The sequence below is a fragment of the Anser brachyrhynchus genome, assembly GCF_964034855.1.
Source record: "Anser brachyrhynchus genome assembly, chromosome: 4".
Taxonomy (NCBI): domain Eukaryota; kingdom Metazoa; phylum Chordata; class Aves; order Anseriformes; family Anatidae; genus Anser; species Anser brachyrhynchus.
This window is the reverse complement of record NC_137698.1, coordinates 67,200,696-67,226,316: the sequence shown is the minus strand read 5'-3', so window position 1 is coordinate 67,226,316 and position 25,621 is coordinate 67,200,696. Positions and strand designations below refer to the sequence as shown.

Here is a 25,621-nt window from a genome sequence, read left to right as displayed (position 1 = left end):
CCTCACAGGAGACAGGAATAATGCATTAGGGAACCGCAAGATGCCATAAAAAGCGTGTCGTTTCCTTCTTGTGTACACAGCACTCAAAACCCAAGTCCCACATTTCCTTTCCTAACAGGCTGCCAGAAACAGGAGCCAGCTCCTGCCAGAGGTTGCGTTGCTTTGACACAGGTAGACCAACACAGCAAAATGTAGTACTCAACCGAATACATCTACTGGCTTAAAAAAAACAGTGGCATGCATGCTGGCAACCAAATTATGTAGCCAGAATGCCTGGAGGGCTCTGACTGTATAAATTAAACTCTTAAGTGGCATCCTACCACACCGTGCTATTTCCCATGCCAGCTAGAAGACGCTAGCAGAGGCTGCATGTGGGTAAATTAACAGATGCACTGGGACACTACGGACAGCTTAAACTCTGGACTTCATTATGTTCAAAACACAGGCAAAGACAAGTCAAACGCATAGCAAACAAGCATTAATCATAGTATTGATGTTGTCAATCTAGATTGTCTCCTTCTGATAATCTCTTTGAAGGTGAAGGAGTTTGGTTAATTCTGCCAGAAAGGCCGTAAATGCTGTGTTTCTGGTCAGGCTGAACAAAACCACAGGAGAAGAAACAGAATTCAGACCCAAAAGCTAGTTTCTAAGATGCTGAAAAAGAAATTCACTTCACCTCTCTGAACGTCTGAGATGCAACTTGCTCTGGTAAATTCTCCCAATACATACATACCAGCTAAAATTAGGCTCATGATTGTGACTCATCCAAGTGGCTGCCAATCTCTTCGTTAAAAAAAGAAACAATTCCAGCAGTTGTGTACCGCACACAGCACTGTGCTGCATAAGGCTCTTGAATCCAAACTGGAGCAAAGCAGCTTCAAGGCTCTGGAGTGAGAAAACAACGCAGGCAGTGCATTTCTTAAAAGCCAAGATCCTTTCTGATACATTATTTACATACGCAGAAAGCACAATTGATTACTCTGATTCTGCTTAACAGCTGGGTTTTGAAAGATTGATCAAGTATGTGATAAAGCCATTTGCTTGAAGAACATTTTCCTGGTAGTCAGAAGGATTCTGTGCCTGTACTGCTTCCCTACCTGTTAAAGAAAAACTGCAACGTGTTAATGAAAATAGACAACGCTTGCAGTGGTAACCCAATTACGTGAAAAGCACTGTCACACCTCCGTATCAGAGCACGAAAACCAAACCTGACTTAAGACAGGCTCATCAGGAGCCAAGGGAAAAATTGTTTCTGAACAATTACGCCTGTCTGTCTAAGCTGGAGCCTTCTGCAGCGAGGAACCCCATCTTCCAGGGTGAGCGGGGAGCAGTCGGCTCATGTTTAAGTCACGGGAAGCCAGAGGCAGGCAGTACTGCTGGACACAAACTCCTGAAAGAATAAATTCTAACAGAAGGAATCCAGCGGGGCCGCCGCTACTTTTAAGGACAAAATTCCCATTGAATTCATCAAGACAAAAGTAGGCTTTGATACATGCCCCGTATAAAGCTGCGGCAGACTTTGGTCTGTCCCCAGAAGGGGCAGGGCTGGCACAGCAGCCACCAAACGGGAGGCAGAGGGATCCTGGAGTCGAGGCGCCTCCGCCTGCAAGCAGAATGACATTGACCAGGAACCTCCGGGGCTTAAACCTGCACCAAGCTGAAAGCTGCATCTGCTTCCTACCATCACATCTAGGCCTTTAAAGTATGCCACTGAACTCACTCCCTGTTACGAAGTAATAATAACGTACCCTTGTCACTGTAAACCAGAACAAGAGGAATTTTAAATGGAGAACACTGTATTTTGGTCCCCATGTGATGAAAAGGAAGTTGAGTTTCCTTCCAGCATAGTTCTAAGCTCCTCTGTTCTCTGTGCCAGAGATATGGGGTGAAAAATGAGATCAAAATGTGCCCCCAAAACTTTACCAAAACAGTGGATTATTTACTTTTTAATAAAATGCTCCAACAGGCTGACCCAGCCCATGCAGCCAGCATATTTATGAGTGCGGAGCACCACAAAGGAGCCCTTATCTCCTCACCCTGATGCTGCACATGTCTCGGAGAAGCCATCTAACCTCTTGCTGAGAAACCGCGATTCATCCGTTTTGGTGGAGGGTGGATCAAACCAGGCTGTGTTTAACAGCCCGGTCTTGACATTTAGAAATCTATCAGCCAGCTCCATTTGCACATGTCAGCTGCATCATGGGCAATGGGTCTGAAGAAATCTCCTCCTTTATGTAGCAACAATAACTGTCTTTATTCATAAATTGGAAAATAGCAGCTACTGGTTGATCAAAACACTGCTGTAATAAGAAAACTCGCAGCCCGTCAGTCCTGCTGGCATCCTCTTCAGGCAGGCAAGCATCACCACGTTGGCTTCACAGAGGGGCAAAAAATGAAACGTGTGTAGGTCAAGGCTGACATTCCCAAACTCGGATGTCTTACGTTCTGCTCCTAAATTCACATTTAGTTGTCAGTAATGCTGCAAACCCCCACACAACATAGCACATAAAGACAGCGTGGGAGTCAGTGCCTATAAAAATCAGAGCAGCCCTACTTACTTGCTTAACTACAGATTTGGATGTCTAACTGCAGACATCCACATTCAGAAATGTTGGCCTAAGCAACTTATTTAGGGCTGCAAAGACAGTCGGGGTTAAGGACAGGACGTGAAGCCAGATGACCTCCCCCATGGTGCCTCTGCCTAACCAGAGCCCTCCCAGCAGGCAAATACACGGCCTGCACTGCGTGTCTGTGGCCCCTGCACAAAGCTAAGAGAAAAGAGACAGCTGTGGAGGAGGTTTCCGATCTACATGAAAGGCATCATGCATGGAAAACTCTCTTTCCTTCCATAAAGGGGCTTAATACACAAGGTCCTGAAACAAATACAACCTCTCCCCAAGAGGAATTACATTCAGCCTCTCCAGCAATGAACTTACAGAGGACACCACTCACTCTGAGCTCCCGCAACTTGCAACTTCCTTGAGGAGATGCATTCAACAGCAGCACACAAAAAAAAAAAAAGAAAAAAAAAGAAACCACAGTTACTATCTGTTCCTCACTCTATTTTATCAGACTCCAGAAGGAAAAGTAATAACAATTCTGTGAGCTGGGTTCTGGCTGCTCTGGGCAGGGGAGGAGACCAAGAAGAGCCACTGTAGCGTGAGCTTGCAAGTGCCACTGCCCACAGCCCTGCCCCGTGTCTCCGGGAGGCTGGAGCCACGTGGGACACGGAGGAAGCTGGAGGGGAGATTTGGGGATAAAAACAAGGGCACAACACTTAGTTTGGCTGAACAATCTTTAACGTCTCCTATTTCTTAGAAGTAGATGTATATTGATTAAAGATAAAGATTGATTAAAGATATTTCATACACTAGTAATGTTTTGCTTGAAGGTCTCCTTGCAAGCATTGTGATACACTCGAGTTTTGAAGGGATAAGGCAATGAGAAATATTGCAGGCAGTGGGTTCAGTACAGAAAGGGTCCAACAGAAAAGTGGCCAAACGCAGCTTAACGAGAGAAGAAGATGGTAGGACTTTTCATATTATGTTAAGGTGGTAACATGAGGTTTATTTCTTCAAGAGATGGGATTGTTTCTCAAGGAACAGAGCCAAATCCAACAAAAAGCTAACGAGACACAGACAATAAAGTCCCACCAGTGAATCTAACAGCTGTTTCTCAGCTCACTTAGTTTAACCTGTCCTTGTTGGGTTTTTTTTGTTTTTTTTTTTTTTTTTGCAGAAGACTTTTGATTTTAGCAAGACAACTAGGATTTCACAGCAATGCTGAACAAACATGTTGTAAAGAACATACCAAAAAAATATTTCTGCATTCTCCATGCACGGTTTATCCAAGACGGACACTGGCTGTTTCCCTCACCTTGCTCCATTTGAAGTGAAGGGTAAAAATCCCAACAAGGAGCAGATTTAAGGCACTGAGAAGTGCTTCTGAAAATCTCACTCTTGGTGTGTTCGGTGTTTCTCTTCACCCTCCCATGAGGTCGTAATTTATTTTCTTAAACAGTCTACATTGTAGCTAAAACCCCTTATTGCAGGTAATTCTTAATCAGCTTCATCAAGCTCAAGTGAAAAAATGTTTAGCTTGTTTTAAAAAGTTCCAATATTTGCATTTAGAGGATTATTAAGTAGAAATTAAATCATGCTCCTGACGTACCTGGGATTTGATTAATAAGTAATAAAAGTGTCTACATTAAATCTTAACAAAATCCAGAGTTGCTGCCTTAATAAAATATTATCATGCAACTTAAGCTTGCAGAATATTTCGCAGATTTTAAAAGCAAAGCCCTTGTGCTGGGCATGCATTAAATCACAAGATATATATTCCTTCTCCTGAAAGGAAGATGAAAGGTGCAGCTGGACTAATGTAAGAGTCACCTGGCCAGAGCAGTAAAACAGCAGAATATTCTCCTGGAAGTTCAGGGTTCCTCCACTGCTAAATGTTTCTTCTGATGCCAATAAAGGGAGGATGTGTCACAAGGGGAATATTTGCCACTTCGGTTGTAATTAAACTTGTTGCTGAGTATGATCCACGTAGAAGTATTTCTTGATCTACTTCAGCTTGTGATTATTTCCCCGTGGAAAAATGAAGGACTTTTAGCTGGCAGGGATGAAGGCCCGGGGTTCCACTTGGCCTGGCTCTGGCCCGCTGGAGGTGTGCTTTAAAGCAGGGTACAAGAACCTGTTGGCATGTAGGACTACTTTCAAAACAAGCCAATTGCACCTCCTCACCAGGAGTCGAAATTGCATCTCCTTTAGGGCTTTTCCCTGATACCTGGTATTTACCAGGCTACTTATCACAGCAAAATCATGCCTTCATTTACAGCTTTCTGCACTTGGTGCTTAATAAAAGGCTAGGGAGTTGAGTATTTTTCCTAAGCACAGGTGATAAGTCGCTTTTTCTTTTCTTTTTTTTTCCTTTTTTTTTGAGTTATCAACATATTTTACTTAATAAGTGAATAAAATGCAGTTCAAAAGCATCAGGTGATGTTCATACTCCAGCTAAAATGAAACTTGCAGCAACCTTATGGCACATTATTTAACCACGACCAGACGTGAGAAAGGAAAAGACGGAGGCACTGGCAAAAAGCTTTAGAAAAGCAACAGTTATGGCGAGCTGTGGAAATCAGCGCTGATACGAAACTTCACCATGCCATTCCTGGCGGGCTATTCTCAACATCACCTGAGGATCAGGTGTAATCAACTTACACTTAAACAGCTGGCTTACTCTTCTAGGTATTTTCTTAGAGAACATGAGTTTGGCAGGGCTCATAAAAGACACAGCAGCCAAAAGTGAGGAGCACATCACTGGAAGACACCAACATATTTCTGTGGTTCCACAATGCCCCGTATGCATCCTCCCTCATCTGAGCCCTTGTCCAGAAAACTACTGAGGACATTTCACCCATTACCGTGACGTTCAAGCCTATGGCATAACGTCAAGTCTAGCTTAAGCTGTCTCCTAATTAGTGTATCTCTATCAAAATTCATTAATCCTTTCACAGTTTAAACAGAGAAGGCTGGATAGCTATGGAAAAAGTGACTCTTTGGCAATGGCATTAGCCTAGGACTTCAGATCAAGGCCTTGCTCCACAGACTTCTTGTGAAAATCCCCAGCAGACCCATTAACCTCGCCCACATCCTCCTGCTTGTGAGGTCGGGTTATCAGTACTTCTGTAAGGCCACTCTGAAAAATACTGTACGCTAAAAAGCAGAGATTAGGGTAATTGGGGCCATGTAAGTAAGTACCCACGATACACAGACTCGAAATGTTAGAGATGGTACACAAAGTATGTGGAAAATAGCTGACTTCTAATCAGACATTGCTTTTTCTGGCACAGTGGCTCAGATAAGCATTTGAGAAATTAAAAGGAAAATGTGAATAAAACTTATATGGGGAACTGTTTTGACTGCTATTGCTTGTGCTAATTGCTTTAAAAAGGATTTTGTTTTACTGTTTAAATAGCATTTTAGGAGAGTAAAATCCAGCACTGAGACAGGTCTTTGAGCACTTAAACATTTCCAGTGGGATTTACGGACAAAATCTTTGATGATCAAGAACAATCAAATACAATCCAAGTCCTGAATCAAACCGCTAGCCTACTTAGGGCTTTTCATCTCCCTTGAGAACCCATGGTCCCTTGAAAGACTTTGGCAGACCTGGCTGGATACTTCAGTACTTAATATGCAACAGCAAGAGCGAACAAGCTTGTGAACAGCCATTAAATCACAATCAAGGAGAGAGTCTAATCAAGGCTAAAAAGAGCAACGCTACGTTTGAGCATGCACTTTGTTATCAGCTGAACACATTAAACCATTAAAAGCATTCACACATGAATCTGATGAATAAATTCATAGATAGATGATACCAAAATTTGAATACGAATACAAGCCACAGACTCGATCGGGGCTGGAATGCCTGCACCTCAGCTACGCAGCAGCACCAGATACAATGCAGGACACAAATGTGATGTTAAGAGGAACACTGTGCAAAACAGGCATCCAAACAGGAGATGGAAACAGCTTCAAATTTCAGATTAATGCGACAGCAATGTGACAGAGGGAACTCTTAAGCTACAAAACCTGAAAAGGGTTGTAGACGTGCCAGATTTTCCTACCTCCATTAACCAGTTTCCAATCCCCAAAAGGGAAAATCTAGATTAATACCGAATAATGATATTGTGCTCATTTTAGGGAGATACAGACACAGAAAGGCAAATTATGTCTCCACCTGAGGCCACAATAATAAATAAATTAATACTTTAGGGGTACAATTTGTAAAGCACTCAGTCTTTCGAAATATTAACTCTGACAGCAACATGATGAGGTTTATCTCTTTCAGTCCCTTGTACAGAGAGATTAAAAGAAGCTAGGAAAAAAAATGCATCAGTGTTTCTAAACAAGGACCTCAAATCAGGGTCCTCAACATCAGACAGGCACAGATTTTCAAAAGTGACTAGTGAGCTGACCCACACTCATCTCCATTTTAGGCAACCTTAACTAGACCTAATTTTCAGAAAGTACTGTGTTCTTGGCCCTTTCAAATGATCCTTTTTAAAAAGAAAAAGCTCAAAATGGGTTTCCAAAAACCTTAAATATTGGAAATAATTCAATAGCTATAAATACATTATTATTATTACTTGCTTTTAAAATTCTTTGCTTTGATATCTCAGCTTATTTCCACAAGAGCTAGGCCCTTGGTCTTAGTAAGGGTGAAAAAGCAGCACAGCACTTCTGAGAAAAAGCAGCCAAGTGCGTTTAAATACTTGAGTATCAATTTTAGAAAATTAATTTTAATGATAAACGTTTGTGAAGTTCTCCCCAACCTCTGTTTTGTGATGTGTACACAGCACTTGGAGCAAGGAGGTTCAGCTCCCTACCACGATGCGTAGATGGTGCAGCAACGCAACCAGGAGACGACAGCAGCAGCTCAGCAGGATGGCCAGCACCAGGATCCCAAATTCTGCAATCCCTGCGTCCTGTAAATCTGCTCGAAACACAGAACCCATGTCCCAGTTCGTGAGAACAGTTTATTTTATTCCACACTAAATTTAAAAGTTAAGATGGGTATGGCTCTTTCTTCAAACTGCCTCTGCTTTGGAGCAAGTCGGCAGGCAGAAGGGCAGCGTGAGGGCACACCAGCAATGTCTGCAGGTTCACTGAGCTGTCAGCGCTCACCGCCTGAACTGATCGCCAGCGCGATCCACTCCTGCTAAATCCACCAAGTCGTAAATAAAACTTAATGAAGCAGCAGCAGTGCATTTCAAGGTCCTAAGTCTGAATAAATAAATAAATGCATAAAGAGTGGATGCTAAAGGGAAAGGCGTTCGGGATGGGACAAGGGTTAGGCATACAGGCTGCAAGAAACCAAATCAATGTGCCATTAAAAAAATATTTGGCTGCAAGAAGTCTTGTGGGCCAACCAAATCTTCACAGATTGAAAGTTTCTACTCCTACAGAGAAGGGTTCCCATTAGGGAATAGTAGATAGGTAGTGGAAAACTTCGCTAACAACCTCAAATCAGTTACAGGCCTGAGCTCAAAGCCATATGGAGAGAACAGTTAAAAGAAATAAGAGAGAGGAAAATAAAAGAACATATAATGAAACTTAAATACTGAGCACTGCGATATATTTCAGCATGGTCACAGAGTCCTGCGGGACGCATTCAGCATCTGATCCATGGCAAGGGCACTGAGAACTGGCAAGAGTGCCCAGCACACCGCAGGACCGAGCTCTCTAACACAAAGCAGAGCTATTGCCATCATGGGCATTTTAAAATGTAGTCAAGGCACAGGCACATATCCAATGCATGGTCAATGCCTGCTGGGAAACAATGAAAGAAATTACTTCACTTTTGTTTTATATTGGACCAGGACTGAAAAGGACAAATTCTCAGGTTCCAGAGGAAGAGTCACGCCAAATGATAGCCTTGAAGAAAACCAAGAACTTCAGTTCCACTTCTGACCCTAACTCTGTGTCGTCCACAGCACCAAACTTTAGAAATTCTCAAAAATATCACAACCTATTTTCATGATTTAATTTTCATGATTTAATTCTCAGGATAACAATATGAATGTAAGGAACTATCGTTATTTCCACTGTATAGATTCAGAGCAGAACATCAAGATCCCAGAGACCAGCCCGCTCCATTTGGCTTATGTTGATCTAAAACCATGATAGCCACCTCCAAACTCAAAGGATTACTATTGCTACAACTGAAAGGACTCTATGTAAGCCGAGCTTCTAACTAAATTCTCAAGAAATTCTATGTAAAATTAAAAAAAAAAAAAAAAAGATACATACTATTTATGCCTCTGTCTAAACTTAAATGATTGTGCACTGGTTCCACAGTACGGTTGGACTCAGCGCCAGCATCTGGTTTAATGGAGAAGATGCAGTCCTAATACACCTCTCCAGATTTATTCTCCAAAACCAAGTGGATACCACACACTGTGGATCAATGAACGTAGTCCCTGCCTGTGATCCCAGGACTAAATATAAGCTTGAGCTTAAATTCATACTTACTTCTTAATGTTGGACCCATTTGTTTATTTGACAGCAGGTGTTTGTAACCACACAAGGCTGGAGTCCACGTCAATGACAGCTAAATGACCAAAAAAGTAATTTATATTCAGGCTAGCAACACAGCCAACATGGGTGCACTCAAAATAACCACTTCTAAAAATTCTGTCCTGCAGTCCTTAATCAGGGAGTCAGTGATTGCTTCATTTGAGACAATTATCGATACCACAGCTAAAGACACTACTTTAATCACCACTTACACACTTTAGCCAATGGTTCTTTAAGGAAAAGGTATAAATACGCTGTACAGCAAGCAGATGCTCCTATAGCATCCTGCCTCCTCCTGCTTGTCCTGCATCTGGCCCCATTAAGCCTTACGTTCCTTTTTACCCAGCAGCAAAAACTCAACCAGGGGATGCTGAGCAGCCCCCTTCCAGTCTCACCTACTATTGATCAGGGAGTAACTGGCACAGAAAGGAGCTGGATACTTGTCAAAGAGTGAGTATGCTGAATGCACTCAATACAGTAAATTATGGGCATATTTACTTTAATTTAATCCCTACGCATCTCCTTAAATCGGGAGGTAGGAAGCATAACCTTCTCTATTCCAAGTATTCATACTGGTCCCTAATCATCATTTTAATAAAATAATAACAACGAGCTGGTGGAAGGTATTTCTTGCAGCTTTTATGAACTCAGCTACCTTTTTGGTCCCCATCCCCCTTCTTCCCCTTTAATGTTAGGCCCCAAAAAGTCTGAAAAGTTTACTGTATTTTCATAGAGAGCACGGGCAAACACTTCATGTTGCTTGTGCAAATAAACTCTTTTTTATTCATGTTATGCAATATAAAAGACAAGACAATCAGCTGGCTATTCAACCTAGAATAGTTATTGGAATTTCTCTGTGAAACGATGCAAGGATAGCAAAATGGAGTTAGATGGCAAGAGCCAGACCATCTCCTCTAATTAACATCACACTAGCTTTCTGGTTTCCTGGCAACTTTGGAGTTTCAGCCTTGTCAGATGGAAAGTATTTGCTTGATAAAATTTTCAGAAATTCTCATCATTCTAATTTGCCAGTAAAACAGATTTTTACAGGGAGGAGGAAAGGAAATTAAATTAGATCCTGTTTTCTTCTCTAATCAGGTCAATGAAAAAAATAATAGAATGGTGCTGATAAAATATTATGCCAATTTTATCATTTTATCGAAAACCTGCCCCTCGCTTCACATGAAAGACCCAGTGGTTCGACCTGGGTGTGTATAGCTCCCCTGGACATTCTGTAATAAGACCTTAATCTGCATGAGCGAATCTGACTTCTTCGTTTTTGCCAAAAAACCATACACTCATTTGTGAACATAACAGCAAGCACTTAGTGTCTCAGCCATTGGTACGATAACGAGAAATGCCCTTTCCACTTGGCTGTTAGAAAGCTTGTAAACTTCTGAGCAACAACACTAATATAACCCCACGCAGATGGTCCAAATTTAGAGCAACACAATCAAAAAAGATGAGGAGGCCAACCTCGTAATGTGGCCAGAGAATTTGTTGTCATATAGAAGAGCGCAATTAACTCTGTTCAGTTCTGATTACTATACGGCACTTCTAAATAGAGCATCTGAGCATGTCTGCACAATAAAATGGTAATAGCTCCAATGAAGTCACAGAGAGTTGGATCCCCAGAGAAAAACCTTCACAATATCCCTGTTCTCTTCCGTGCCATATGGCCCAACTCACGGCGCAATTTAATAAATGCAAGACTATTCTATCCCTTTGGTCTCTGAATCAGGCTCTGCATCCAAAAGTTTCCATCTTGCAATAGGAAGAAAACAAATCTGTTTGAAAAACCTTTCGGAAAAAGCATGACCGTTCCCGATCTCTACTTCTCCCATTCAGCTGGTCCAGGCTCACTTCAGTGAAAGCACAGCACGCCTGGGCCAAGTCCCATGAAAAGGTGCTCTTGGAACCGCGTCAAAACTCACTTAGTGGTAATCCAGGCACAAATCTTGCTGTTAAAAATATGGTGCTTCTAGGATGACTTTACTAAACACCTCTTCTACCAGCATCTAAGTACTGCTAAGAGACCTTGAACGTTTGCTCGATAGAGTTATACTGAGCCTTGGTTGTAACCAAAGTCCTTTATGTCAATAGCTTTCTCGGAATTTGACGGTAAAATGGTCAGAATGCCTACAAGTGCTTTTGAAGCTTTACATCCATTAGCCCAGCAGATAGTATTAACGCTAAAAATACCAACTATCCTTCGACCAGACACAGAAAGATGGGTTATTCTCACTTCAGTTATCCCAAGGGCCAAATCTTTACTTTGTTTTGTTCTGTTTCCCAGCTACAAAGAGCAAAACACGTCCTTTCAGTCTGGCTGACTTTCATCAGTGATTAAGGGGAGGAAGCAGAAAACCTATCAAATCTGGGGGATAGGCAGCAAAGCCAAAATATTCATCCCTTAGTGCCGCGCTCAGACTAGAAGTGCACTCACCCCGTGTCATGGCAGACCACCAGCTTTTACAACACACTGTCCCGGGGTTTTGCTGCAAGCAGAGGGATGCCAGGAGCACAGGAGGGCAGCCAGAGATAGAGGATTGCTTGCTCCCAGCCCCTGCTCGTATAGGCGCTGTTTGGTGCACAAGTCCATCTTTCTTCCCAAAGGGGAGATAAGGCTGAACAAGCCTGCAGCACAAGGCAGCTTGCTCTAAAGCAGCCAGAGGAGAAAGGAGCTGCTGCCCCTGCTGAACACATGAGCAGAGAGATGTCTGCCTTTCTGCAAGGCAGCAGTTCCCAGCTCCCACCGAGTTCACATGCCAATGCTCCACGTTTTTATTTTGCAGCTTTGAACATTGCCCAACTATGAGCCATCTTTCTGGGGGGAAATAAAAATGTGGAAACTATTATTTAATATGTAGAATATACAAACTGGCTTTCCAGCTGGCCTTGTTCTCCCATTCATATGATAATTTTCATATTCTTCTGGATTTCTGCTTACTTGAACTGCTGGGATATGGATGCCAGCCACTTTAGCTAAGCAAGCAATCTCCATATCCATCACTGACCTGCAGAAAAGGCATTCTCAGTTTTCTCAGTTTCTTTGAAAAATCCATCAAATCTAAAGATATTCAAAGCATCATGTCTCCTGGGATTTTTTTTTTCCACTAGTTTGTTTGCTTTCATTTATTTATTTATTGCAGAAAACTGGATCCTGCATAGTTAGGAAAATGGCATCTTTTCCTTTTAATTTATCCCACACGGCACGGACATCCAGACTGGTGGTTCAGCAGAAAGGAGGTCAATGTACAAATGGAATCAATAAACTTAAGTGTGATGAAGCAACTGCCACTTCAATTACTGTACAAATCATACATCACGTTCAAACTCAAAGAAATGTCCTTCTATCAGCAATCTATTTGTTTAAGCAATTGTTTAAAAATCAAAGTGTGATCTTATAAACATTTTTGGGCTCGGTTACTCTGTACGTCTTACTCATAACTTCTGCTTATTTGTCATTCTTATTCCCCAGTGACTCAGAATCAGAATAAAGCAAAGACAAGCTGAAGGAGTATTTACAATTAGCAGCTATGACGAATGCCTCCTCCTTCCCACTTTTACCCTCGGCTCCTCAGTTAGTCACAACGGGATGCTGTGACAATAAATCTTTCTCCCAAGAGAACTGGGGGCACGGAGCCATCTGTGCCCACTGTGAGCCACTGCTGTCACCCAGGTGCAGAGTGCACCGGCTTAAGAGAAGTCTTCTGCAAGCACCAGAAACCCTACAGGCTGATGTCCTGTGTGCTGATACGGACCAACGGCTAAGTAGTCCTGTTAAGCTCTACATGCTCCGTCCCCCAATATGTCTCTAACTGAGCAAGCAAAGGCACAGGCATTTTTTCCCGCCTAGAAGTTTAAAATATGCTCCCTAAATGACAGGAAGTCCTGCCTGCCTGAGTTAAAGACCAAGAAATACCGCAGCATGATGTTACATGGCCTTCCCTTAACAGCCCTCGCTCCCCAGTGAAGGGTATCGCCCGTTCGCTCCCTCTGTCAAACCCTGAAAAATGCTCGCTGCCACAGAACAGCCCGAGCAAGGAAGTTCAGAAAGTGATTATTACTTATTAACAGCAGTATATACACAGCGCAATGAGGATGCACAGCAACCCTTAGATGGAACAAAAGCTTATCATCCTCTAGTCGAGGACAGATAGGAGTTATTACACTGGAAGTGATAACCACGAACAACATTAATTATCCAGCCTGAAGCAGAACAGAATCACAAACTGGAATCACAAACTGCTGAAGCACAGATTATTAGAAAAGTGGAGCCAACGCTCTCTCTGCAAACTTTTTCTTAAGGTCTGTTACAGCTCAGTAGGCAAAATAATTTGCACCAACTCTACTTTTGGTGAACTCTTCTCTCTGTGCGGTAGGACTTGAAAACGATGCTCAAATGTGGGATTTCTCTGTGCTTTGTGCTACACAAATGCATGGTAAGAGACAGCCTTTTCCCTGAGGTTTTATCTAAATAGACCAAAAAAAAAGGGTAACAAAGAAAATAAAAGCTAGATTATCAAGGTCAAGAAATAGATCGATTACATGACTTGTTCAAAAATCCAATCTAGCTCTAATTTTTGCTCTCCAAAGTAAAAAAATGAGCCTTATGGCCCATAACACACTATCACTTTTCCCATCACAAAATTCCCCACCTCTCCAAACACACTCAAACTTCCAACAGGACTCATGCCGGACCCTCATTTCAGATCTCAGCTTCTTTGGTCTCAGAGAGGTGGGAGATTTACAATCACAGTGGCAACTGCCGCTGGCAAAATCTCCTCTGTTCTTTGTTTTCCAAGGTCTCCCAAATTATTTTGGTAGACTTTGTTATGTAATGACATATTTCACCTTTGTTTCTTCCTCCAGCAAGAACAGCACGAGCTCCAGCAGCTCAATGACCATATTAAAAAACAATCCAAGCAGTAACAATGTCAAATTCAGAGCCTTCTTTAATATTCAGGAAAAATACCTAAAGCCAATTATTTTAGGATTTCTTCTGAAGACCCAAACCCTCACTTCTGGCATGCTAGGTCTCCCTTCAGCACTTTCTTAGGGACCACTGGCCTTACATAGCCCACAACACCTGGAGAAGCCTTTGGATTCTACCAGAGCAGAATCACGCTCGCTGTAGTGATGTCTTGGTATGAGCACCAGCAAGGCTTCTCCTTCACTGTGCTCAGCAAGCGATGAGCTTCTGCATATCTGAAAAATCAGTTTAATTGTTTCAGACATGAAGCTCATCAACATTCTCATTTTCTTCCGCCATTGTCTGAATGTTTCTGTTAAGGAATTCCTCAGCTCTGTGGCTTTAATCAAAAGCTTGGTTTTACTGTAACTCACGGTGGCTGGGCTTGGTCATAACTTAATTTCATATTGCTCACAAAAGCTGTTTGGGATTCACAGCAGGAAGGGGGTTGTGTAGCTGTCAATGTTATCAACTCACATTTGTCACATCTTCCTGTAAACACCCAGAAGGAATCTACTCCACTCAATAAACTCCAGATATCTGTCTAGGAAGACAAAGGGACACTTAAAAGCTGTGTCACAATAATAATAAAAGTGAGAAGCCTGCCCCTGAACTTCTGCTCTGTTTAATGCATTATCATCTGTTGGCTATTATTACCTGCTTTACCATACCACCCATATGCCCTGCTCCAAGATCAAAATCTATGCCATACTAAGCAACAGGTAAGCTAATGTTCGAGAAGTATAGATCTCACATTGGCCACATGGACAGAGACAGAGAAAGTTAAACACAGAACCACGGCGACAGAGGTCATTATTTGTTAACATTTCAATGATCTTGGAAGAAGAGAAACGAGAGGTTAACCTACAAAGTATTTCAAGTGAAACAAATATGTATATATACATATATACATGCACACAGAGCTTCTGATCCTTCACTGACTTCAGTAGAACTTATTTTTCCTAGTTGTTCATTTTACATTTACCTACAAATGTCTACAATCCATGAATGTTTTGTGATGCTCATACCGTTTGAAGAAACTGGAAAACGTTTAATCATTTTGTCAAATCAGTTCACTGATGCGCTTTACCACAAGGCTGCATGAGGAGTGGTGGTGCCAAAGCTCAGTGAAATTGGAAATCATTAAGTGGCTGGAGATGGAGAAAGATGAAAGAAGGACTTCGGCAGTATTTTCTTGAAGAACAAAGCAAGAGAAGCATAGATAAGGTGGAGATGAACATCATCCTCAAATTTTTGAACTGTTAGAAGTTTTGAGGTTGTTTCACTCACTTCCTAAAGAGTTAACATAAGATGGAGTGCACACCAGTTGACCAGAAAAGAACAGATATTGAACCTATTTTAATAAAAAGAGGAGAAGGGTCAGGAGGAGGCTGGAAGTTACCAACTAGTCAGCGTACTCTCAATTCCCTGAACAATTCTAGAAGCTAGCACCAAATAAACTGTGTGCAAGCAATGAGTGGAGTCCAATTTGAAATTCTCAAAAGCAAATACTATCAAAATGATCTAATTCCCTCTTTTCATAGAGTAACAGGCCTTAGGGATAACAGAAAGGCAAACAAGTGATCACGTCCTTAGCCTGGTATTATTTGACATCTGCGTGAAGCAGCTACACTTATTAAATGAGCGTATGACACCAAGCTGAAAGATGTACAGGAGGGACACGATTAGAATTCAAAGTGATCTTCACAAATTGGCAAAATGATCAAAAATGACTGGGTGCCGTTCAGCAAGAATGATGACATTCAATGAGCATTAAATACTAAAGTGCATATAATCAGAATAGGCAAGAGCAAAGTACACTCAGCGGAAGAGCTCTGAATGTTAATGAATCATGAGACAATACTGTCTGTCTTTTTCGTAGCAGCGTGGCATCATAAGGTAATGGACTGAGAGGCTGCGAGACACATGCAGATGGTGAGACTCAAAGGAAACTTCCAGTCCAGCCTGAAGCCCTCAGGTGGAAGAGTGTTCATGCCAGAGCACCACAGGACTAATGCGGAATAATTGAAGAGAGCCTGCAAGAATGTAATAAAAATGATGAGAGGTCTAGAAAAGCCTAGTGAGCAAGAAGGAAAGGATGAAGAAGTTGAGGCTATTAAATCTGAAGAATATAAGACATAGGAAAACCATAATAAAGGCTTTCGGATATATTAAAGTGTGATGAAAAGAGACAGGGAATAAACTTTTCTCCACACTCATGGTGGATAGGGAAAGAAGTAAATTGAAGCCAAGCAGGCTTAAATCAGACGTTAAAGAAAACAGTCTAACCCAATCATCCGGGTTCTTCCAGGATCAATTCTCCAGTTCAGCTCTGCACCCAGCTCCATTAACAACTGTACTGACACCAGCTGAGAGGGTCTGCACAGGCCTGGAAATATTTTGTAGTTGCTTAAGACAGCACCGCTACCCAGAGAGACAGGCAGCAGACTACACTTTAAGGAACCTAGCACACAATACGCTGATTCAGCAGTGTACTTTCCACGGTTCCCATTTCTCAGCCGCTCTGGGCTCTTGTTCTCAGCCCTTTGTCAGTGCCCGATGCCCTTTCAGTTGTGCCAGTGCAACGGCACGGTATGCCAGGACAGTGAAATGAGCCAACTTCAATACAACTCTGCTTTTGGAGGGTTTGTTTCAAGGAGCCATAAGCTGGGAGAATGCAAAATCAGCACACCACAAAGCATCAAAGCCATACAACAGACAGGTGAACCTGAGTCGCTCCCACAAATGGGGTGTGCATACTGCTTTTTGCACTCACAAGTTGTGTACATCCAAAACCTGGACAAGAAGCTCTTACCATGCAAAACAGAGCTGGGGGTTATTTAACCACAAAAACTTCCAGGCTTTCTTACGGATTTGTACCATGATACTTACAGGACTGTTTCAGAGAAAATACCTCACGTCTTGTATGCTGCTGCTGAGACCGAACAAACAGCACTTTGGTGATGGCAATCGAGTGGTACGATGAAATATTCTAAACCTCAAACATTTGCATGACTTTCTCCTACACACTCCCAAGTGAATGGTGGCGCTTCCACTATGCTGCAGGGAATTTCAAAACAGATACACTTTGAAACTTAAGGCATCACAACTATTAGCAATGCTAATGCAACGCCTGTTAAATAAATGCATTTTCTACAGACCATAAAAAAAATCCCTTTGAACAATTGAAAGATATCAAGATAAATATCAATGTTTATTAGGGCTACAATGATAAACAGAAAGTTACCTAATACTAAGCTATCTAAATATTTAACCTTTCAGGGCTCACTGCAGCACTCAAATGATCTATGTTGTCCAACACACATGTTGGTCCCAGGCCTTCCTGAGTACTGATTACAGTGATTACAAAGTAGGTAGATTAAATTTGTTGTCTAAGTAGCTTAGGAATTGACCCCGAAAGTAACTAAATATAAAGGTGCAGTTAATTTTAAAGACACACAGATTAAGCTGCTAATAACAGCTCTAACAGCCAGAACAGGAACAGAGAGCACTGCCCAAAATTACAACGACAGTTCTGTGAAAGATTCAGGAATTAAAAAAGGGTCCTCCTATATCAAGTTTTAAGCTTGCTTTACCAAACCACAGATATCCCTCATTACATCTTCAAGACCTCATATGGCAATTAGTTTAGCCCAAAGAAAAATTCTGCAGCACTTCACTGATTTGTAATTCTTCTGCTCTGGAGGAATAGTCATATTCCTTAGCAAACAGTTTAAATACTAATTATTTCTTTGCTGAACCCTGCAGTGAAACTTGTATCTAGAAAGGGCCATGTGAAAGCACTTCGAATAATTTTGCTGCTCAAAGAGCAATAGTCTTCATTCGCTTCAGTGATTTTCTACCCAACAGGTACAACACTGAAGTAATGAGCATTATAAAACTTAATACAGTGCCATAGTGCCATATATGTTTTATGGGTCTGTAGATCCAGATCAGAGAACATCCAGATTGTTTTTGCAGAACTAATGCCAGACACATTTCAAATTATTGTGTATGCAATCAGTCTTCTAAGAAATTTACAACTCTTACCAAATTAAAATTTAAAATGCGTATAGTTGATTAAAAGAGTGAAAAAATCCCAATCTTTTATGGCAAGGTAAAATTTCCCAATGATTTTTAAAGTAGATGTTATTATGAAAGAAAATCATATACTTCAAAATAAAAAGTGGCTTGGTAAGAAAAACATCTCACCAACGCAAGCGTCAGGCATTAAAAATGTACATAAATGAAAAATCATTCATACGTTTCTCCTGTTTTTGCAGGACGGCATTTGAAAAGCAATACCGTGTAGGATGTAAAGCCACATGAAAGCTCTGGATAAGAAAGTGTAAAATGAGATTCCCTTATATCAGATTAACATAAGAAAAATCACTTTCCTGTGTAGCTTGCCTCTCTTTACCCTTCTGTTTACCTAGGGTAACACGATCACACAAATTTCCAAAGTATCCAAACACTTCATGATCTTTGATGTTGCCCTTATAACCAGAGAGGCAGAACAGGACGTGTGTGTGTGGAATTCAGATACAGAAAGCTTCAAGTTACCAGCTCGAGGTTGAACAGAAAGCCTCTGGCAGCCCAACAAACCCAAAGTGTTTTTTCTGAAGCCCAAATGAATGCAAAAACAACTGGACCCTCTGTCCACCGTTTCTGCAGGAACTGCCATCGTGTTGCCACCACTGGCGAGTCCTCTGCAGAGGAAGCACAGCTCACCTGGAGTCGGCCTTTGAACTGACGTGGAAATTACAGAAATGGAGGCTGATGCTATTGGCAATCTGAGCCAAAATGTCATATGGCAGGAATTCACTCAGGAGAAGGACTGGCTTTGGATCAATTAAAGCCCAAACGGTTTGAAAAAAAAATACCCAATGCCCAGATACCAGCTCCTGGGGCGGCTGATCCACTACCCAGCCCAGCCCCGTTTAGCAACTCTTACAAGAGAACACGCTGTATTAAGCTTACAACTTCTGCTCTTTGGCTTTTCGAAGAACAGCACTTCAAATTGGCATTAAATCTACAAACTACACAGAATAAGTGCCGAACATTTGCATATATAATTTCATATGCAGCACATACCCAAAACGTGCAATACCTTCTGTGCAAACACAAAGTTGAGAGAATACAGACTTGGAAAGCATAAACTTCATCCAAACTTTTCCCAAACCTACTGAAAAGTAGCTCCGTGCAGAACTGCTAATGTAGAGTTCAGCTTACACCAAACACACGGGGCTTCAGGAACAGGGGGCAGGACCCTGCTGGCAAATGCTGTCCCACGCTGCTCTTCTGACCAGCGCTGGGCAAAATAAACCTGCACGCAGCCACCCCCTGGGAGAAAAACTTGGCTTGTCTAAGACCAAACATCACCATTAATCCCAAACCACCTTACCCGAAGAGCAAATCTATGATTTAATTATTCTGTGATTGGACAGACACATTTTCCATCATGCCTATTTGTACAGAAAGAGAAATCTACTATTTCTGCAGAAACAGCTGCAGGCGTCAGCTCTCTCAGCTGCCCAGGGAAGTGATGGAGTCACCAGCGCCAAAGGTATTGAAGAGATGTGTGGACGTGGCAGCTAGGGACACAGCCTAGTGGTGGTCTTGGTAGTGTTACACGATGGTGGGACTTGATGATCTTAAGGGGCTTTGCCAACCTAAATGATTCTGTGATTCTATTCTATGATCCTGCCTTCTCTATGGTTTAAGAAACCTGATCAGCATTCTCCAAGGGACTGATTTTACTGCAAGTTACACGTCTGAAGTTTATTAAAAATGTCGTCTGGAAACTACTGAGCACCCTCTACCTCTGCTCATTAGAGCATGTCTCAGGCGGGCATGTGGAACTTCCCAGGAACACATTGTAATACCAAATACACTTCTGGCTGGGTTCAGTTAGGTTACCTCAGCACAGCCCTCGCAGCCGAATTAGCCCTGCAGGTACGGCTCAAGCAGCATTGCTCAGTGCGCTCCGCAACTGCCTCTACGAAGTGTTGAATGAAGGACAGAACAACACAAACACAATCATCTTTCTTCCTATTTCATTTACATTTTGAAAAACTGGAAGCATTCCAAACTATCTTACTGTTTGGTGGTTAAAATAGGAAAATCCAGCACGTTACAAATGGAGATCAGTCCAATTAAACACGTTAGCTACTGAAGATTTGCCTACTCTGGAGCTGCCCTTAAGCATGATGAGTCAACGGATTTGTCTGCTAACAGTGTCGTGTATATAATGACTAGAGTTTGTGACATTAGCAAAGACCCTTCAAGAATGAAAAGTGCAACAAACTGCTGCAAGCTTTGCTTTCTAAACTTCTGATTGTTCCTAAATATGACACAAATAAAATCAGTCTAAACCAATTCATTTACCCAACATCAGTTAAGGTCTTTTAAAAGGCCTGTCCTTAGGGACAATTTGTCACGTTACAAAATGATGACATTTGCACCACGGCATGCTGACATTATACTACCCATCAACAGGAAAATGTCACAACTCGTGACATAACCACTGCCCTATGCCAACCTTTTGTTAGCCTCAGAGATACCACATACAAATATTTGACCGTGTAATATAAAGAGAATCAATGACACCTTTGGGACCAGCACGGAGCAAGTCCATCAGCCAGTGTGTCGGCTTATTTGCTTCTAAATCTACGGTATCAGAAAAGCCTCAAGTGCTATGTGCTGCGAGCCAGCGACACGAAAACCCTACCTCACACCTGGACGAGAGGGGTCTGACACACACATGGAGCAGTAACAGAACTCAAGGTTCAACACCTCTAAATGCTAACAGGGAAGGGTGAATCCAAATTAGCCTTCTAATGGCTTTCTCTTTGGCTATTTAAGCCATTACCTGAGTTATACAGCACAGTGACCTGAAAATTTTCATTAAAGAACAGATCTGCCTTTCTGCACTCCTGTTCCTTCACCAAAAAGTGAGAGAGAAGAGCAAAACCACCACGTTTTTGCCTCATGCTGAATGTAATAATGATGCCTACTAAAACAGTATGTCATTCCTCATAATTATTAGTGTGCATGCAGTACAGAAACTATGAAAAGCAGCTGGATATACTAAAAATTATGAATAAAATTGGCCCTGCTTTGTCATCAAGATGAGCCTCATGCTGTTAGCTATGACAGATTCCTTCCCATGCTTTTGTAGCTTAAATACCTCTTAACTAGTATGGTGACTAGTATGGTGGCTGACTAGACAGCCAAAATGTTGAATTATTAGCTCAAGGACCTGATCCAAAACACAGTGAAGCCTGCTGCTGCTATTTAGGGGCTTTGGGTTCAGGAATATTGGGTGATTTGATTTTAAAAGCACTAAGTAGCATTGCTAAGTGATGGCAGAGTGCATCGGTGAATTCTGAAGAATAAGACTCCAATTTAGGGAGCCTTCTACAGCAGGGCAGTGATGAGGCTTCCACTCTCATTTCTCTCTGTTAAATTGATTGCCTGTGCGTGGAGATTGATGCAAAAACCAATTCGCCCACCCCAGCTGGTTTCCCACTCTCTGCAGTGATGGTAAGTTGGTCGGGATATTAGTTCCCTTCAGCTGATGTGCCTTCCATACGTAACATGCTGACCCTGGTGATGCCAAACAACCCAATGCAGCAGCTAGAAAGATTAAATTAACCGAACCATAGAAAGTAAGGGAGAGGACTGAGAGAGAGGGAGAAGACAAGGACAACAAACTACAGACCTCTGCTAGAGTTAAGAAGCTTGCTTTCTCTAGTTAAATTCAATACTATATAAATGTTTAAGGAAAAAAAAAATCATAAAGAGGAAAAAGAGTAAAAACAGAACAATGTGGAATTCAACATTTAAAATATAATTCTTGTGGTATTACCTGGTTTCTGTTTACTTTTCCCCATTTTTTAGGCTTCTGCACCTCTTCTTTTCTGTTATGTGAAGACTCCAATAACTGTGAGAAAAATGAAAGCTACGAATCCTTCCATAAGGGGTGAAATTTAAGTCAGTGAAATAGTGCCACTGTATACTTGTGAGAAACCTAACCGATGCATGGGTTCCCATGGAGCCTGCAGACAGCCCACTATAATTGAATGTTTTTTCTGATAACCTCCAATCCAATATTAAAAATTAAGAGAACACTAGAAGTCTTTAAAAATCATGACATATTTGTAAATGAGAAAGAAAATTCTCAAAACTCAACTTCAACACTTCTTGAAATCTAAGAATCAGGACCATGATGTTTTAATAACTGGCCTTAGAGTAACTTAAGAGAAAAGGATTTATTTTTGCTTTAACAGGATCACCCATTTTTGCAGAAAAAAAAAAGCTTAATTTTGCCATGCAAACTTGCATCGAACAAGGAGAAAATCTTGTAAATATCAAAACAACTTCCTCACACAAATCAGCTGTTTAAAGTCAAACACTAAGACATCAAAGGCCTTTTTTCATACTTACAAACATTTCAATACTCTCAGGTAAACTTTCATAAATTAAAAATGAGACTCAATTGTTGATAAGAACATATACTGTATTGCCTAAGTACCAAGAGAATAATAGCTTGGAAATATAATTAAACCTGGCTCAGATGAGGTCGTCCATTAAACGAACATTAATTCCACTCTAAATAATGAAAGAAAACATTCAGTGTACTTCGAACTTTTTTCAGATGATAGTGCCATCATCCAACACTCCTGAAAAGATGCTTCAATAAATTCTATAAAAACAAAAAGTCACCTAAAAACTACTTTTGCCGTGCATCTTTCTTTGCAGAAATGGCATTCACTTAAGTGAAATAGGATCCTTTAAATTTCCCAAACTGATGAGAAACTCACAGTAAAAAAATAAAAAAAGTACTCTGTCAATTATGTGCTGATAGGTCTACTTCTTATCTTCTGTAATTTTCTGGAATTTAAATATTAAATCAATACACTAAGAAATCGCTTTGAAATTCTACAATGTAGCTACAGAACACAAAATTTAGGTTGCTCAGAGATCAAACCCAAAAACCAGACTCATTTAGATCTGGGGAAAGGATGATGGTCAACAGAGATTCAGCGCTAGCAATTTTGGCTAACTGCCGCATTGAGGTATGTAAACTCATCTTCCCTCTCGTTTTCATGTTTATAACAAGGTGTTTTTCTTGCACCTGAAAAGCTTTCCTGTTACTCCCGAGCCATAAATTGCTGTTGGCCAGAAAAGCTGTCTGGTGAAGGATCACAAACCAGCCACCTGAGCCTGGTGCTCTCCGCTAGACACCCACGGATCTAGCCCCGCACAGACCTTCTTATCTTCTTCTCCTGAGTCACTCCCATAAGAGCGTATCAATTTCATGTTAGATAAAAGCACTCTAAGGCTGTTCACCTTCGAGTCCATGACTGCACAGCAAGTGCACTTGCATCAGGGCAAGGGGCTATGCCAGAAACCAAGACCTAGCACTCCCTGCTGCTGACTCCCGTGTTTTCAAGGCTCAGCCAAAGCCGCAGAGCTTGCCTGTATGAACCGCACGGCTTCCCTTCCATGACAGTTTCGCTCTCACTTGCTGTCTCTGCTTTCCCCAGCTTGCATTTGTTTTCAGAAGATGCTTCATTCATTTAAATTCTTGCAATAAGTGACTGCTTGTAAATATTTCATTTCTTTTAAGGGAAAAAGAATTCGCTGCCTGTAGGTTGCAGAAAGGAATAATGAGGCGTACTTGGCAAAGTCCCATATCAGTGACATCACCCAAATACCAGAATGACAAGCACTAATATCTGAACTAAGCCTGAATAATAAAGCCCACGGTAATAGACATTTCAGAAGTTGTGTTTTGCTCGCAATACCTCATTTATGCATTAAATCTAACACTGAATAGATTATGATTATTTTTCAATTAAACTTGGATGAGCAGCAGAGTAATTCCAGTGATGGGCAATATACAAATTCTTATTAGATGATATGTGCAGATTATAGAACTGGATGACTGGAAATGGGATTTTGAGTCTTTCATTTCTAATTATGATCATTTAAACTCACCCAGAAGCTTGCCACAGCAGCAGCGCATTTCACTTCCTCTCCCCAGTCTACCCCCGAGTTTAAGAGATCACTCTGCAGCTTTAGGCTAGGGACACGAGGTGAAAGACACTGCTCCTGGGCCACTGGCAATTTAGATGATATTTTGGGGACTTTTTTTTTAAACATCTCTTATTGCTGTCTTCCAGAGCTACAGATAGTGCCATGAACATAAGCTTTCCTGAAGCAATGCTGCTGTGTCTGCCCAAGCCCTCACACAACGTGTGACCGAGTGTGAACATCTCTGCTCGCCAGAATGGCAGCTCCTGCACTGATGACACGTCGGTGTCATTACTGACTACGTCTTTGAAGATCCTTTTTTGCAGATGGAATGGGGAAGATGATGCTATTTAAGCCTCAGGGGTGAGAAAGGTGATTTAATACAGGGAAGAAATGAAGGCAGAATAACAAAGGAGACTCAGAGACAGAGAAAGGAGGGAGGAGGAATGAGAGCCGTACAAAAAAGCAGACAGAAAAGTAAGGGAAACAAAGGACAGACGTAAAAGTTGCCTAAAGGGGAGCTGAGTTTCTCGCTGAGTGACAGCGATTGTGACAATCGGGCTCAGTTAATAACTACAAGTCTATTTAGTTGCAGCAAAAAAATAAAAAGCTTGCATATTTTGCGCACACCCTCCATGGATCAAAGACTAGGAACTCCTTATATTATTTCCTGGCACACAATCTATGTCTAAATGGGAATTTCAGTGCTCTCATCTCAACGGGCTTGACTTCTGAGCTACCGACCCCTGTGAAACATCACGCCCGGCTGAGTCCTGCTCCCTTCGGGAGCCTCGATATACTTCGCAGAATTCAGCAAGGCAGTGAGCAGACCTGCTGGCAGCTTCTGCAAACAAGATGATTTCCTTCTCTAACTCTACGTTCCCATCTTCACCAACAGTCTCTTTGCAGTCATGAACGTTAGAGCCAAGATGTAATGGCTCACAATAATATAGACGTCAATTCAAACTTCTTCCTGTGCAGCTCTGGTGTTGGTAAAACATCTCTGGCCTCACCAGCACACACAAAAGCAGCTCAAACATTCCTGGGCGCCGGCGGACCAACCAAGCCGAACCAAGACCACCAGCAGACGAAGAAGCTTGGCTTTCATTCAGGTCTTACATTGTGCCAGTTCATGCCAGTTTAAGGAGCAGCTTACGTGAAGTCAGCTAAACTAAGCTAAAACACGCTTTTGTATTGATAATTTAGCAGCTAACACCCTAGCTCTCACACTGATTATATACAGTGGCCTGATAGCAATCTCCCATGGCGCGTAAGGCCTTTCCCTGCCCCTCTCAAGAGCTTTTAAATAAACAAACAGAACACGGGGCACGAGGTGCTTATACGAATTCAAAAAATGCTGTCTCTTACAGTTCTCCAGGATCAATGACATTATTAAAAGAAAACAAGGGTCAAAGCCCTCTAAATGTACTCCACGTTTTAAAAAAAGTCTGTTTTGTACCCCACTTTATAAAAAGACATCTGTTTTAAAGCAGTTATAGGAGAAGGAAGGAAGGAAGGAAGG

The 25,621-nt window shown here is 41.7% G+C and overlaps 1 protein-coding gene and 1 long non-coding RNA gene across 9 annotated transcripts in view; both read right to left on the bottom strand.

Annotated features, from left to right (window-relative positions):
- Positions 1 to 25,621, bottom strand: part of SORCS2 (sortilin related VPS10 domain containing receptor 2) — a 553,956-nt gene that overhangs the window by 517,625 nt on the left and 10,710 nt on the right. The gene's annotated exons all lie outside the window — the stretch shown is intronic.
- LOC308195121 overlaps positions 1 to 25,621 on the bottom strand; it is a 53,506-nt gene extending 27,885 nt beyond the window's left edge. For all 4 annotated transcript variants that reach the window (XR_013951278.1, XR_013951279.1, XR_013951280.1 and 1 more), the window contains exon 1: positions 1 to 25,621. This exon is cut by the window's left edge. This is a non-coding gene — a long non-coding RNA (uncharacterized lncRNA).